Below are 14,693 nucleotides of genomic sequence, written 5' to 3'. Positions count from 1 at the left end.
GGTTTCTTTTCCTTGGACTACTGCAGTTATTTGTCATACTGCTATTGTTTTTTAGTTAAATATATGAGCCTGCATTGGAAGGCCATGTGACTGTGTAGCCTAACAAAAAAGAAAAATATTATGGATAACAGTTCATGAATCTACAGGTCACATTTAGGAGTTTTATGCACACTTGTACAATGGTTGAAATTATTTGACTACTTTCAAATTAGAGAAATGCACGTGTAGTTATTTCTGCCTGGTATTCCAAACTCCTGTTGGTCAGTTTGCTATATTAGTTTGAGTATTTCCAATACAAATGCTCCTCTCAGGGGTTTGTGTTCATGGGAATTGGAGTAGCACACCTTTCTGAAGGAAACACCGTCATTCAACTGAGACCTTGATTCAGCTGTGGTATTAATTAAAGAAAATGTTCCCATGAGGGATTGTTTTTCTTATGAAGCCCACTGCTTTTCTGGGTTGAAATGGGCAAACATGCAGATCAAATGTAAACATTCTCACAAAAAGAGGAAAACAAGCATTCTCTGCCTGGCAGGTTTTGGAATAATCCTTATTTTTACCTTTAGAAAGAACCATGGAAATTTCCAAGTTAGGCAAGTTAGTATTTAATTCTTATGCCCAAAGTATGCAGTGGTCCTTCAAGATGTTAGTAGTGATAAAACAAGCTGCAGATTCTCCCAGTTTGAGCAAACTATTTTGTGCACTTTCCATTAATGTAGTAAATGTATTTTCTGGCATGCCTTCTAGCTTCCTCAGAGTTGGATGCCCTCCTTTGCTCTGCTTTTCCCTTTGGGTTCAGGCTTTGGGAAGCAGATTAAGACAGAGTTTAAGTGGTGCTGCTTTCCCAAGACCCAGTTGCAAAATAAATATTAGAGAAGTCACTGAAAATTTTTTATCATCTCTTGCCTTTCCCACCCACTTTGATCTACAGTGAAATATATAGTTAACAAAGCCAACATTTGGAATTGTTACTTACTAGTTACCATTAAGCTGCCAAGTTAGTAGCTCATGAAGATGAATAAGGGGCCTCTGAGATGGGGATCTTCTCCCTGTCTGTGTATCCAAGCAGATGTGGCCATATCAGCATATTCTCACACTTCAAAAGGTTTCTTTAAAACCACAAGAGCTTACTTTACATCCTAGAAAAGGAGAGGACAGCTAATAATAATAATAATAATAATAATAATAATAATAATAATAATAATAATAATAATAATAGTGATAAACCATCCTAGCATGTAGAGCTGTTGGGATAACAGGAGATGTTTGTTCAAGATGTTCCAATCACCTCCACTGACAGCAACAGCAGCACCACCTCAGGTGAAGAAGAGCATTCCCTGGGTCCTGTAAGGTATGTGGCATGCCAGATCAGCCAGATAAACTGAAAGAGGCAATCAGAAGCCATTAGAGGGGATGGAATATCTGTTGAAGATGCCTTCAGTGTGATCATTACATTCTGCCCTGTCCCAAACAGTTTAAAATCAGCCCACTTAAAGCACAGTGTGATGTTCTGCGATTGTGCTGCCAAAACCCTGATTACACCCAGAAGGCCTGGGTTTGTGCAGGAAAAACAGCACTCTTCTCACCAGGTATGGATGGGGAAAAGTGTTCTTGAGAATTGCTCTTACCGTGGCATCCAGGACTGGTTCCTTTTGAGGAATCATTTCTAGGTGATGGAGAGCTTTTTAGCAGTTCCTTGAGAGTGTATTTCGTCACCTGGCTTCTGCTTGGAGGACAGTGCTGCAAGAAGGAGGCAGTCAGCTAGGCTCCTCCTCTCCTCTTTCCTTTAACCTCTCAGGGAGACAAGAATACCAGAGGTGAGGAGGTACAGTGTTTCTCCTGAAAGGAAATACTGGCATACAGTGATGTTACTGAAAAATACTGCTCTCTCTTCCCTGTTTGCAGGGTATTATCATGTTAAGATGTGAGGAAAATTATCAAACCTTTCCCACTGCAAGTGGTAGCTGTTCTCTTTCCCTTCTGCTGCCTCCTTCTGCCACCCAGGCAAATTTCAGAGGAAGGGGGGTGTGAGGGGGGAGGAGTGCAGTAAATTGGGACCAGTGTCTTGTATCCACCTAGAAACTGCCTGTTTACTAAACAGTACAAATTTCTCGCTTCCCTTTTCCTGCTCTCTTCATTTGGGTGCAACACATTTCTGGAATAGCAGTGCTTGTGCAAATCAAGTCCATATTCCACTTCTGGGGAGAGAAAAAGAGATGTCAGGAGGGTTCCTTAAGGAGGAACGTTTATTTTAGTAAGGGTAAAAATGAAGCAAGACAAGACTCCTTTGCTCTTGCCAGAGAGTACCTTGTGTATTCCAGCATAGGGTTTTGTAATTTTCTGGTAGGATGTAGGTATCCTGAGGTGTTTTTTTTCCCTTTCTGGAAACATATGCCACAGCTTTTTTGGAGTGCTAGCCACACAAGCACGAACACATTCTAACAGGAGCAATGAATAAACGTTTAATGTTCCTCACTCACAGGCATTTCTTCACATAATTTTTTTTTTCTGTGCTTAGGCAAAAACCTCTGGCACAGTTTGTGGGAAATGGAAAATAAATCTCTAAATCCAGTATGTGTCAATAACAGAAACGTGTTTAGTTAATCTCATATCTATAACTGTTATTTTGGGCAAACTGCAGATGGTAGGATAGTAAACATCCCCACTTCTAGCCCAGACAGGCTTTCTATGCCCTGCCCTCAGTGGGAACCTGCTGCTGTAAGGGCTGACTCCAGAGAGGGTCTTGGCAGGTCGTGGTTGTGCATGGTTTAGCCCCTGTTCTGTCCCATTTTTGAGCTGCTGCCTGCTTTTTCTGTTCCTTGGCCCTCCTTGCTTCCTTTACCCTGGGTCCTATCTCCTATGTACTCCCCCCCGACTGCCGGCTGTTTTTCCTGGCACGTGGAACTGCGACGGGTCTGGGAGCGACAGCTCCTGGAGCTGATGTCAGTGCTGCTTCCTGAGCCGCCTGGCCATGCTGGCTGCAGCCCAGGCACACCCTCTCCCCAGAGCATCACCTTCTCAGCCTGCCCATCCTGCTGCTGCAGCAGCCCCTCGGGGAGGAGGCTTGTGCAAGTGATGGAAATTGAAGGTTAGCGAGCCTTTCACAGTTTTCTGTGAGCGGCCATCTCCCACGCCTGGAGCCTCAGCTCAGGGCTTGTGGTGTGGTTGGAAGTGATGCCTGGTTTCTGTTCTGAGCTGTACGCACCTTGGAAGAGCAACGGGAAGCTTTGACACACGCAGACTTAATGATTCTGGATGTCTCTGCTTTTGTGTCACTTTGGTATTATCCGTATGCTAAATCACTCCATGGATTTCTATGGAAATTACCAGGCTGCTGAGAAAAGAGCAGAGCTGCATGTGTCCGTTCTTCCAAACAACAGCCCAGTACATGCCACTCGGTATTTATAGTGAGAGGGAAAAAGGGAAGAATCACTTTAATTTGAGAAATGTCTCTCAGAAACAGCAGTAATTTATTCCTAGGCATTATTCTTCATTAAGAGCTACAGACAGCTGCAGCTTCCCTTTAAATAGAAAGTGCTCTCTGCAGGCATGCTATACATAGGGCTTCAGGTTTCTGCCGTTTCTCTGCCAAAAAATCAGAAGTATTTCTCACCAAATAAATGTTTATTCAGAAAGTCGTATTTCCTGGCTTTTATTTCACGTCACAGGCTTCCGGCAGCCAGGCAAGAACAGCTCAAGGCTGTCGTTGGGGAGAGGAAGCTGAAACAGTTTGAGTCTCTTGTGGGGCTTCAAAAAAGTCTCTGACCATAACTCTGGGCCTTCAGTTTGGCAGTTTACTTTAGCTGTTGAACACTGGATTAAAATGGATGTTGCAGAAGTCCTGCAGGGCAGGTGTGCCTGTGCAGATGCAAAGTGGGTGGTGGTGGGTGTTTCCATGCATCAGGTCAGCTTACCCCTTCTCCTGGCCTTGAAGCCACAGCCATCCTCAGACTGCATGGATGCCAAAGTGGCTTTGGCCGCTGGCAGCAGCTGAGCTGTTTTGTTGGTGAGGGATTCCCCATATGATCAGTGTACAGACACCTAGGGACAGCAGGTAAGAGCTGGGCCATGCCTGCTTGCACCTGCCACCCAGCAGAGAGGTGGCCAGGGTGGCTTCAAGTGCTGCAGAAGGATGCAGTGATGAAGCTGTAAGCCACCAGTGCTCCAGAGGACCAAACACCTTTTTTATTCACATCTGTGCAGCTTCCTTGGATTTACTTTCTCTTCGTATTCCTGCTGGCTAGCTCTTCAACTAATGATTTCCTAAGGTGCTTTTTCCCCACTGTCATTCCCAGCCTGAATTGCTGAACTTCCTCTTTTGTCTCCAGGGATTATCTGCTGGACCCATACTTTCCATTCAGTGTGTCAGCCCCTTACCACTCCAGTAGATGACTTTGCTGTTGTAGCAACCCCAGCTGGTTGTCTTTTGTCATCTGTGGCTATGGTGTTCCTATCAATATGTGATATTTTCCTTCTCTACATCTCCTCCCAGTTCTCCCTGCACTCCTAAGTGTACGGCTTATAGTATGCAATCCATGTATTAAAATAATTTTTAGTTAGGTCATTCATTACTCTCTTGCTTTCTTGTTGTCCGGTATAGGTTCCAGAGAAGTGAGAAGCTGTAATTTTTCCAGGGCTAAAGTCCAAGTCTTTGATAGGCAAGCTTGACGCCTGAGGCCACTACATGTTGCTACCGGTTGTCAGCTTTGTAAAACTTACCCTGCAGAGCAAAGAAATCTGGGCACAAAGATTGTTCTCTTCTCTACTGTGGCAAGCTGTAGTTTCCCAGTCTGTTCTGCCTCTCCTTCATTGTCTTCCAAGCAAATGGCTGTAAGATTATGACTCCCATGTTTGGACTGAGAACAGCTTTTGCCTGAGCAAACAGATTTCTCTTTGGCAGTCACTTTAACTGCTGCCCCAGCTTTTTGCTGTCAGCTTTGTTTCATGATTTGGCATTAGAGAAGTCCAGGCAGTCCTAGTGCACAGTGCATTGGAGCGAGTAAATGCAGCAAGGCAGGCAGGTGAATAATGCCTTTGTTAATGATCACAATACCAGTGTGGTCCATGAGACCACAAAAAGCATCTCCTGTAGTTCAGCACTGTAGTTTATGGTTCCTTATCTTTAACTTGGTGGTGCCAGCTGGAGAAATTTCTGATCCTTGCTGGCAACTCTTCTTGGTCCAAGAGACTTCCAGTGAAACCAAGAAGAAGCATTGGGAACCAAGCCCAGCCTTCACAGGTTTATAGCATGGCATGAAAGCTGCCCTACTATTTGCAGGTTGTGTCTGGGGTGAAGCTGATCAAAACACAGGTGTCTCACGCCTGTGAGAATTTTCTTTCCGCTTTTCTTACACTCTTTGTGTTTCACAGCCTCTTTCTTGTGCTGCTGTGATAGTTAGCATCACTGGTGAGCTGGTTTGCTGCGCCCATGATGACCCTAACATTATCTCATAACCTGCCAATGCTTCTCTCAAAGCTGATAATGTTTGTGGCAGCAGCAGCAAGAAGAGAATATAAATTAAGCTCTTCTAGAGAGGAGTTTTTTTCCCATTTTCTGTTTGGAGTGTGCATTCAAAAGGAAAGGCTGCAGATAGTGGTAGGTTAGTTAAGAGGAATCATGAGCCCTTTGTAGCAGAATATTATTCTCTACAACTTCTTCATTCATATTTATTTCAGGTTTGTTTGCAGCCTGCTAGGCATGTTGACCCTGGATGTATATTTTTGGAAGGACTATCAGATACTTTTATTCAAACTGGCTGTATTGATGCTATCAGGTTTCCTTCTCAGTGAGTTTTATGTTTCTCGTTGTTAATCAGCTTTGCTGTTTTCAGCTACAGACACTGATGAATGTTTCAGAGGCACCTGATGGCACAAAGGTCAAGAAGAAGAAGATAAGCAAGTTGACAGGATTGCCTTTAGCTTCTTTTCCTGTTGAGGTGTCAGAACTAGAGACAGACTAAGGAAACTGGAGATACTGTTTTTTATTTATTTCTAATGAGTTTTCCTGGCAGCTCTTTAAATAAAAGAAAAACCCTCCCTACTATGGCAAATAAGGTTTATTGCAGCAGTGCAACTTATTACCAAGTTATTGCACTAGTAATAGAAGAAATATGTTTGGGGAGTTAGGGCTGCATTAGATGAGGGGAGGAACATTATTTGTGGTTTTCTGTGCCAGGCAACCTTCAGTCAGAATTGGGGTGGTGATTTATAAATTCCCTTTGTCTCACTTCCAATGTTTGGATTGCAGTGAATCCTGCTAAAAATGTACAAAAGCTGTGTCAGTTGAAAGAAGCTGGGCAAAATGTGGTTCGGCTTCCAGAACAGGGGTACGTTTGTAAACAAAGCCACGGAGATTCCTTGCAATGAAGGTGGCCTTAATGGAGGCAGTGGGCAAATTGCGCTTTAAGCCTTCAGCTCTCAGGAGTTTGTCTCTCTGGCAGATAAAACTTGTCTTCTTGACAGCTTGATTTATCATTTCTGATGCAAATAGCTGACAAAAAGAAACTTCAGGTAACATGAACCTCTGGTGAAGTAAAAGGGAGTTTGACACTCAGGGTGGAGCAACAGGAAGAGCACTGGAGGAGATGACACTTTTCATATTCACTGTTAAAATGTTTTGGGCCTATTTTATGTTGTTTGAAAGGAATTTTTTGTTTAGCTTTTTGGTGTTTTTTTTTTTTTTTGTAAAGCTGTGCTCTGCAAACTACTTTGTTAAATAATCAGCTTCTTACAGGGAAAATAGTCAAAATAATGTCTCTTTGTCACTCAGTCATGTACTGCTGCCTTTTGAAGTGGGAAGGTCCTCATAACATACTTATGAGTTAAGACATGTCTGTTAATTCCACAGTGCAAATTACTAGGATCCTTTTTACTTTCACCAGAACTATTAAAACATTTGTATAACTATCTTTATTCAACCTGAGGGATAGCCTGCAGAGCCAACAAGGAGATATAAGTACAAGCACTTCCTTCTTGTTATCATTGACCAGTCAGACCAGTTCAGCTGAAGGGATTTGGCTTAGTAAGCAGTCCTGCTGCTCCTGATGGCATCCGTAAAAAGGGTGAGTGAGCTGTAGAGCTTTATATGTCTTCATTATAGGGTGAAGTCTCTTCTTAAATTAAATGAAGCCGTCAGGCTTCATTAGCTCTGGGTTTTCTTGTTGTTATTATTCTAATGTAATTATCACTTTTCTTCAGTCAGCCTTCTGCTTGCCTACTTCCAAATAAACTCTTTCCATCTGGAGAGTATTTTGAGATGGGGAAGGTACAGTGAAGTAGTGAAACTATTTTCAGCATTGTGTTCTTTCTCTCCTTTTCAAATACCTAGAATGTTATACAAGGAAATAGAAATAAACAAATACACAGCAACCATAAGAGGATCCTCTTCCCTCAAAAACAATCATGCAGAGGAAGACTGGATTATTTGTCTAAGCACATGCAATGGGAGAAAGCATCATACGTTGATATATAAGATTCCTGCAGTTCTTTGCTTCAAAAAAGCAGCATTAAGAACTGAGGAGTCACCCCGTTCTGCTCTCACATGACAAGACACGTTGCTTCGGCAGTAAGTAGTTTTTGGGCATAATGAAATACCTGCTGACTGCAGGGAGTAAGAAAAGCTCAGTCACTATGGGTACATCTATTTGTGCATCCAAGCCCTGTGCAGAGATTCCCAAGCTGACAAAGTGCTTTGCTTAGGCTAATTAGCCCCTCTTCTCTTACATCTTCTCTGCTTATGCTAATTAGACTGAGCAGGGTGCTGCCTGACACGGGTGAGAGTCGAACCAGTGTGTCTGTACAGCCTTGCCATGCAGTGTACCCTTTGGATTCCTGAGCCTGGCCGCCACAAACCCATGAGTCTGTGCCAGCAGCCGTGCAGCCAGCACAGGTATTGCCTGCAGTTTTACTGCACCTGCTATCAAGCATCACTCAGGCTTGGGTGGCTTGCTGGGACTGCAGTGGAGGTACTGAATGGTAGGGAAGATCTTAAGCAGCTCATAGCCTGTAGCCTCGTTGCTCTCTGAAAAACACATCCTGCTGGGCGTCTTTGGTCCAGTTCTTTCTGTTGCACGTGAATGACTTTCCTGGTTCTGGAGGTGGTGCTCTGGAGTCCTGAGAGAACTGGGGACATTGTGTGAGGGGACAGAAGCCCCAGGGCAGACAGAAATGGTGAAACTGAGGAATAAAAGTGTGAAGAACTTAGACTTACTGCTTTTCATCCTGTTTATATGTGCAGGACTGACAGACAAATGGGCTGGCATGTTGAGTTAGATTGTGAAATCTTGCTAATTAGCTGTTCTTTTCCCACTCAACCTCTCCCTTCTTCCTTCCCACATGGGGTTCTTGCAGAATGAAATGAGTGCAAGGATAGGTGACTTCCATAATTTGGTATTTGAACATTCAGTTCCAGCTAAGTTTTCTATCAAACATTTTTTTCAAAGAGTAAGCTTACAGAAGACAGGTTTTAGAAGAAACAATAAGAAAAGACCTTGACAATCCAAAATGACAACAAATAAAACTGTTTTCACTCATTATAGTAGAAGTGGCTTTTTACTCCCTGGCTGTTCTTCCTCTGACTGGCACTTCCCTGGGAGATGCAGTTGAGAACAAATGCGTATGTATACACACATACACGCATGCCTATCTATATATACATTGATCTGAGCGAGCCTGGGAATGGAAAAGCAAGTGCAAAAACATATGCTGGGTTTGGCAAGTTGGTCCTTTTAGTTGCACAGTTTCCTGATTTTCTTCGTTTAAAAGGTGCGTTAATGTTCTGTGTATGATGTTCTGAAGTGTGATACTTGGATCTTGTCAAAAGATGGATGTTCATGTTTCATCCCATATTGTGAAATAGTAGTCCTCAAAATATCACTTCAAGCCATGAATAAATAGCTGTGCTGTATTATTTTGGGGAGTTGCAGTTTCTAAGACAGTCAGTATGATCTCAACTATTAATTGAGTAGAAAGTGTTTTGAAAAACTAGAAAGAGCTTTGTTGACTGAAATAGCTGGGTCAGAGCTGAAAAGAAGAAGAGTTTGCTGTTATAAAACATAGCAGACATTTTATACATTCTTATCAGGATGCTTCAGTAACGCAGTTGTGTGAAAGACTGATAAGGGAATGTGCAATAGCAGCCCTCATCATTTAAAGTGCCCAAACTTGGCACGTTCTGTGGCAATGTAAAATAGCAATAAATATAAATCTCGTGTTCTGGAATTCCCGGGTCTCCTTATTAGCAGATCAGTGTGTAAACACTGGCTCAGTGTGTCTAGTACTAGAGGGATGTGTTTTGTTCCTGCAAACAGATGTGTGCTGGCTCTGTACCCCCCGCCACACGTATAAGACAGAGAAGATTCAGAATGAGCTGTACTCCGCATTTTCTAGAGGAAGTTTGTTTTGTATGAACCACACATGAAATCAGTGTGTACGTAATTTTTCACTGCAAAGCAGGTATTTTACAGGTTTGAAATCATGACTTAGTTACTGGTTTCAGTCGAGCTGCCTAGTAAAAGCTTGCCAGGAGGATTGTAACAGGACAACTCAATCAGAATTCCAGATTTAATGCTGCTCTTTGGTCAGGTTGGGACTGGCAGTTTTTATTTTGCTCACAGATCTGCACCAATTAAGTGCATAAAAATGGTTTGAAAGAGCAGGAAAAGCTTTGTTCACTGAAATGACTGCACTAAAATTGCAATTGGGGAGCAGCAGGAGAAGGAACACTGGACTTACTAGTGGCAGGGGACGAATCTCAGTGTTTGTACCCCATGGCTCCCATTGTAGACCTGAAGTAGCTCTGTTTTTTCTCTTACAAGCTTGAGCCCTGAGCCTGCTTGTTTACTTGTGCATGCTTTTAAGGCTGTCTGGCGTGTCAGGGCTGGAGCTGCAAAGCAGCAGCGAATGGTGTTTATCCTTGGTCAAAGAGGGAAACCACCATGCCAACACAAACCTGGTTGTCTGATGAGACCAGTGCTAAAGGTAACATGCAAAGCACTGGTGATTGCTTCTCTGGGAAAGCAACTGGAAATAGGATAAATGGTCCTTAATTGAATTATGATTGGCATTTTAAGGTTTATGACTTCAGCTCAGTGAAGGCATTTCTATTTACATATTCCTTCAGGACTTCAAAATGTTGCAAAGAGCACAACAAACTTAGATTGTGGTTGTGCAAAGCCAGCATTATTGGTGTAGCTGAAACTGAAATTGCACTCAGATGAGTTTGGTCTCAGTGCCTGTATTGTACTGGAAAACCCAAGTGATTTGGTTTAGTATTAAAGCATCTCTTCTTGGTTCTATGGGGGTTTTTTTTGTACTTTCCATTTCTGTTTTTGGCGAAGATGGTGTGGGGGACGAGGAGTTGCAGATTGATGATTGTTTGTCTGTAAACCGTCTTACTGGAACAGAGACTGTAGGAGGCTTTCTCATGGCTCTTAGTCAGACCACTGCCTTATCTAAACGGTATGTGACCCTCAAAATGCTACATGTGGCTCTAACCCAGCCTACCTGCCTGATCAGAGTGGATATGGACATGTTTGTAGCAGAGTGAGAGGAACATTCATTTGGGGAACTGTTCCCATGTGCTCTTAAGTCCTTCCTTTCTGACAGCATCCTTTCACTTGATTTATTTTAATCCAGTTCAAAGGTGGTCCAGAAAGTAAAATTTGATACCTTGACAGAGGAGGTTACAAAACAAGGGCAAGGCTGTGTCCTGACATCACAACGTGGTACTTCTTTTGACATTGCATTAATATGCAATAACTTGTACTGGTAGCAATGCAGCAACTCAAAACAAACACTGCAAAAACTTTCATCTGAGACAGTGGTTGTCACTAGAAATGCAATTGACTGTGAGGACCATCAGTCTTAAGACTAGTCATAGCAGCAGTGTGGGACAGTTTATGGAATACAGTTTGAGGCATTTCCAGCCCACAGATGTCAGACAGGCTGACAGCAGGTAGGAGACTGATGGCTGAGATCAAGACTCGCTGGGCATAACTTGACTCCGGTTTTATGGTGGAATAGGGAAGAAATTGTATGCTTGATCTTTACCTGAAAACATTAAGAAAGGAGGAGATAAAGAGACGGATATACAATTAGAGAAATAAACCAGCTATTTGTGCTGCACTTTCATATCACTTCCTGCAGTAAAAAGTAAATTCAAGAATTCCTCTCTTTTCTAATTGTTTTTAGATTCGTCTTATAATCATGGGAACATTTTTCCCTTGGTAAGAATGAATTCTGATAGGAAGAATTTGAAACCTAGGGGATAAACTAAGGGACACTTTTTAATAAATTAGGAATAATTTGAATTATTCTTGAGCAACTACCAATTACTAAATCCTTTTACATGCAAAGGGAACAAAAGAAAATGGTAGAAATTCAGCTTTGGTAAAGCTTGGTTTAAAAGTGCCATGCATGGCTAGATTTGAAGAGCAGGGGAAGCATTATGTGTCTTTAAGACTGGGGCCCCCCAACAGTTTGAGAAGATACCTAATCAGAAAACTGGAGTTTCAGATCCTATCTTCTCTCTTCTTCAGTCTTCTTTGGGATTCTGCTTTGGTTCCTAATTTAAGCAATCACACAGTCAGTTTTGTCTTATGTTACCTTTTTGTTAAATGCATCTACAATTCAAGTACACTGAACCTGTTAGAGGCCAGTCTTGCCTTTTGGACAGAGAATTGCATTCCATAGTCTTTATCATATCTTTATAATTTTTTCCTCTCTGTCCTGCCTGCAAACGGAATAGCTGGTGTTTAGATACTAATATATTAACTCCTGCAGCCCTTGCCTCCTGTGCAGCCTGTGGTTTGGGACTACTCCACTGGTGAGGCACTGACTTGCACTCAGGAGACACAGTGGCAGAACCAGAAGGAAGAGTTATCTGATAGGTTACTTGGGGCATGTCATGACCAGTCAGTGCTGTGGCCATAAAATGCAGATAATGATACTGATATCACTCCCTGGTTAAACATTATGAAATGTTTTCATGAGTATTTCTGCTCAAGAGGCTGAGTGTTTTTAGTCTGGATTCCAAGGACATGAGGTGTGTGTGGTGGGGATGATGTCTGTTTGATTGTCCACCCCATTCCCCCCCCCCCCCCCCCACCTCCTCATAACACTGTCTTGGATAATTCCCAGAAAATCCTGCAGGAAGAAAAAGTCTCAAAGACAATTAAATTCCTACAATTATTTTTGTTGTTGCTAAATTAAACAGGCAGGGGACATGGGAGGCATGAGCTACTGCTGACATTGAGAGGAAAGAGAGAGCCAAGTTTTGCCCTTGGTAGCTTTCTTTGATGGTGGCTGGCAGTGAGTCCCAGCTCTGCATCCAGAGGACTGTGGCAGCCCTTGCCCAGGTGGCAGGCCAGCAGGGCAGGATGTGGAGCAAGGCTGGGCTGTCAAAGGATACCAGAGCAAAGATGGTGCAGAGACGGATAAATGAAGAGGGATGGCAGAGCACAAATCCTACGCTCCGCTCTTTGGGATGTGTGGTTAGAAGGGCTCTGGCTGAATTTGTCATTTAAAATACTGGAGATGTATTTGTTTCTGGCTGTTTGAAACATTACTTTCTCATGTTCCTGGGATATTTTCACTCTTCTGTACAATGCTGGCCTCCTCTGCCACAAGGAGCTCTGAATCGTTCCTGGAACTTTTGGTAAAGTTATTGTGCTCCATCCTCTTCATGCTGCTCGCATTTAGCTTCTGCACTGAATGCAATGTGAAAGCTGCTCTCTTTCCTTTCAGCTGTGGGGCTTCTCCCCATGTACATCAAGTGCAAGAGCCTTCCTGTTCTTCTGAAAAAAAATCTGTCTTTGTCCTCAATATACACGTTTAATGTCTGGCAGGCCCTGTTTTTAGTAACTGCTGAGTTTCTCCCTTGCACAGTGCTGTTTGTGCCTCTAGAGCAGTGGCCTGTTTCTGCATGAGCCCCCTCACTTACTTGGCACAGCACTCTGGTTTTGTATTGTTCTGTACATTGGAGGCAGCTACATGGTCGTAGTAAATTCACAGGGATGTAAATTTATTATCTCGTGTTTGGTAGCTCAGTGGGGCACATGTTTATCTTGTACGCCTGGGCACTGTTTTTAAATAATACTGTATAATAATACAGTATTATTTAAATAATATAATACAAGGGATAGGTTTAAAGTTGACTAACCAAGAAAACATCCTCAAGGCTGAAAGAATAAGTGTGAAAGATATGCAATAGTTGCAGGCTGGTTTTTTAGCACTGCTTTTGTGTCTGGCAGGCTGACGTACATGGCTGCGGCAGTTTGATGTGTCGTTTACGCACCTAGATAAAGCCAGGGGAGTTTAAAGCAATCAGATTAATCTTGTGTCCTGGAAGAACAAGTTTATCCTTTGCAAGAGAGATTTCCAGATTGTTGATTTGATTGTTTTGGTTTTCTTTTTTAAATAAGGAATGTTTGCAAAAGCATCCTTTCACTGGGAAGAAGGGACAGGTAAACAAGTAGCCAACTGACCACAGGTTCTGTGGCTTCTACAAAGGCAATTATAGGAAGACCAAGACTCTTAAGCTACCTTCATTCAGGTCAGTTGTTTTCAACAATGTTAGTTTAGGTAGGTTAAGAGTTCAGTTGATTTGAAATGGAGAAGCTGTGACAATGAAGGAACATGATTGGAAAAGCATCAGTCATGGAAAAATACTGTAGCCTGAAGTCAGCTTTCAAGTCTCCAAGTCTTTTTATTGACTTGATAGACTTAAGGTTAGGCTTTCAGTAAATAAAGTCAAGATCAGACATGTCTCTGAAATAATTTTCAGGAGTTATTTAAATGCAACATACTTTGCCATTTTAATAAGAATCTCTTGTGTTGAACTTATTATTACTATAGTGGCTTTAGGTTTGTAGCCAAAGCCCATTTTGACTGGACATCTGAGTACATAAATGTAAGAAAAGGACTCTTCAAACCGAAGAACTCATAATGTGCACATGTATGTTTGCATGGAGAATGGTGGTTTCAGACAGTGTGTACCTTGGCTTCCAAATCCACCTATCTTTGCAGTCACTTTGGATGATAGTGGTTAGTAGTGGATAGACAGTAGTCCAGGAAGGATACTCCTAACTTCAGGTTGAAAATCCCATCTTTGAATCAAAGGGAATTTACAGACTGCAAATAGTGTCTGAATCCGTTTCAGATCTTTGTCTATTACCTTGTCTGTTATTATTTTTGCTTTATTTTCATGTGCCTCCTGTTTGCATTGAAGTAGGAGGTGCAGAAGACCTATTTGTGTGCTTCATGCCATATCTTTTTTCCTGACAGGATGGGACAGGTCACTGCAATGCATTTTTAAGGCGTTTGCCTTATTAAGTTCCCAGTGTCCAGACCTCATGGCTTCTTCCACTTCCCTCAAGGACTTACTAATAAGTCTTATAATATTCAGCCTAATTTTCACTTTTTAAAAATTCCCTTAAGTTGCCTTATTTTGCCCAAGAACTATCTTACATAATCCTGTCTAACTCACTTGTGATTTTGAATATAACACTAGGTGTGGAATCAGCAGTGATTGGATACTGGTAATCGACTGTTCCTTCAGTGCATGCTTGGAGATTCTCCTGAGAAGCTGCCCACATGTTATGTCAAACCCAAAAGCAGAGAAAATGTGCTCTGGACAGGCACTGAAACTCTGAGATGTTTGGGTTTATCTGAAGCAATGTGACTGAGACTTTTTT

At 42.4% G+C, this 14,693-nt stretch overlaps 1 protein-coding gene across 8 annotated transcripts in view; it reads left to right on the top strand.

Moving 5' to 3' along the window:
* The window catches only part of ATXN1 (ataxin 1), a 362,359-nt gene that overhangs the window by 277,926 nt on the left and 69,740 nt on the right, over positions 1–14,693 (top strand). The window lies entirely within an intron of this gene.

The sequence above is a fragment of the Poecile atricapillus genome, chromosome 2 (genome assembly GCF_030490865.1).
Source record: "Poecile atricapillus isolate bPoeAtr1 chromosome 2, bPoeAtr1.hap1, whole genome shotgun sequence".
NCBI classification, from domain to species: Eukaryota; Metazoa; Chordata; class Aves; order Passeriformes; family Paridae; genus Poecile; species Poecile atricapillus.
Note: the sequence above shows the minus strand (reverse complement) of the source record. Positions and strands in the feature narration are given on the sequence as shown.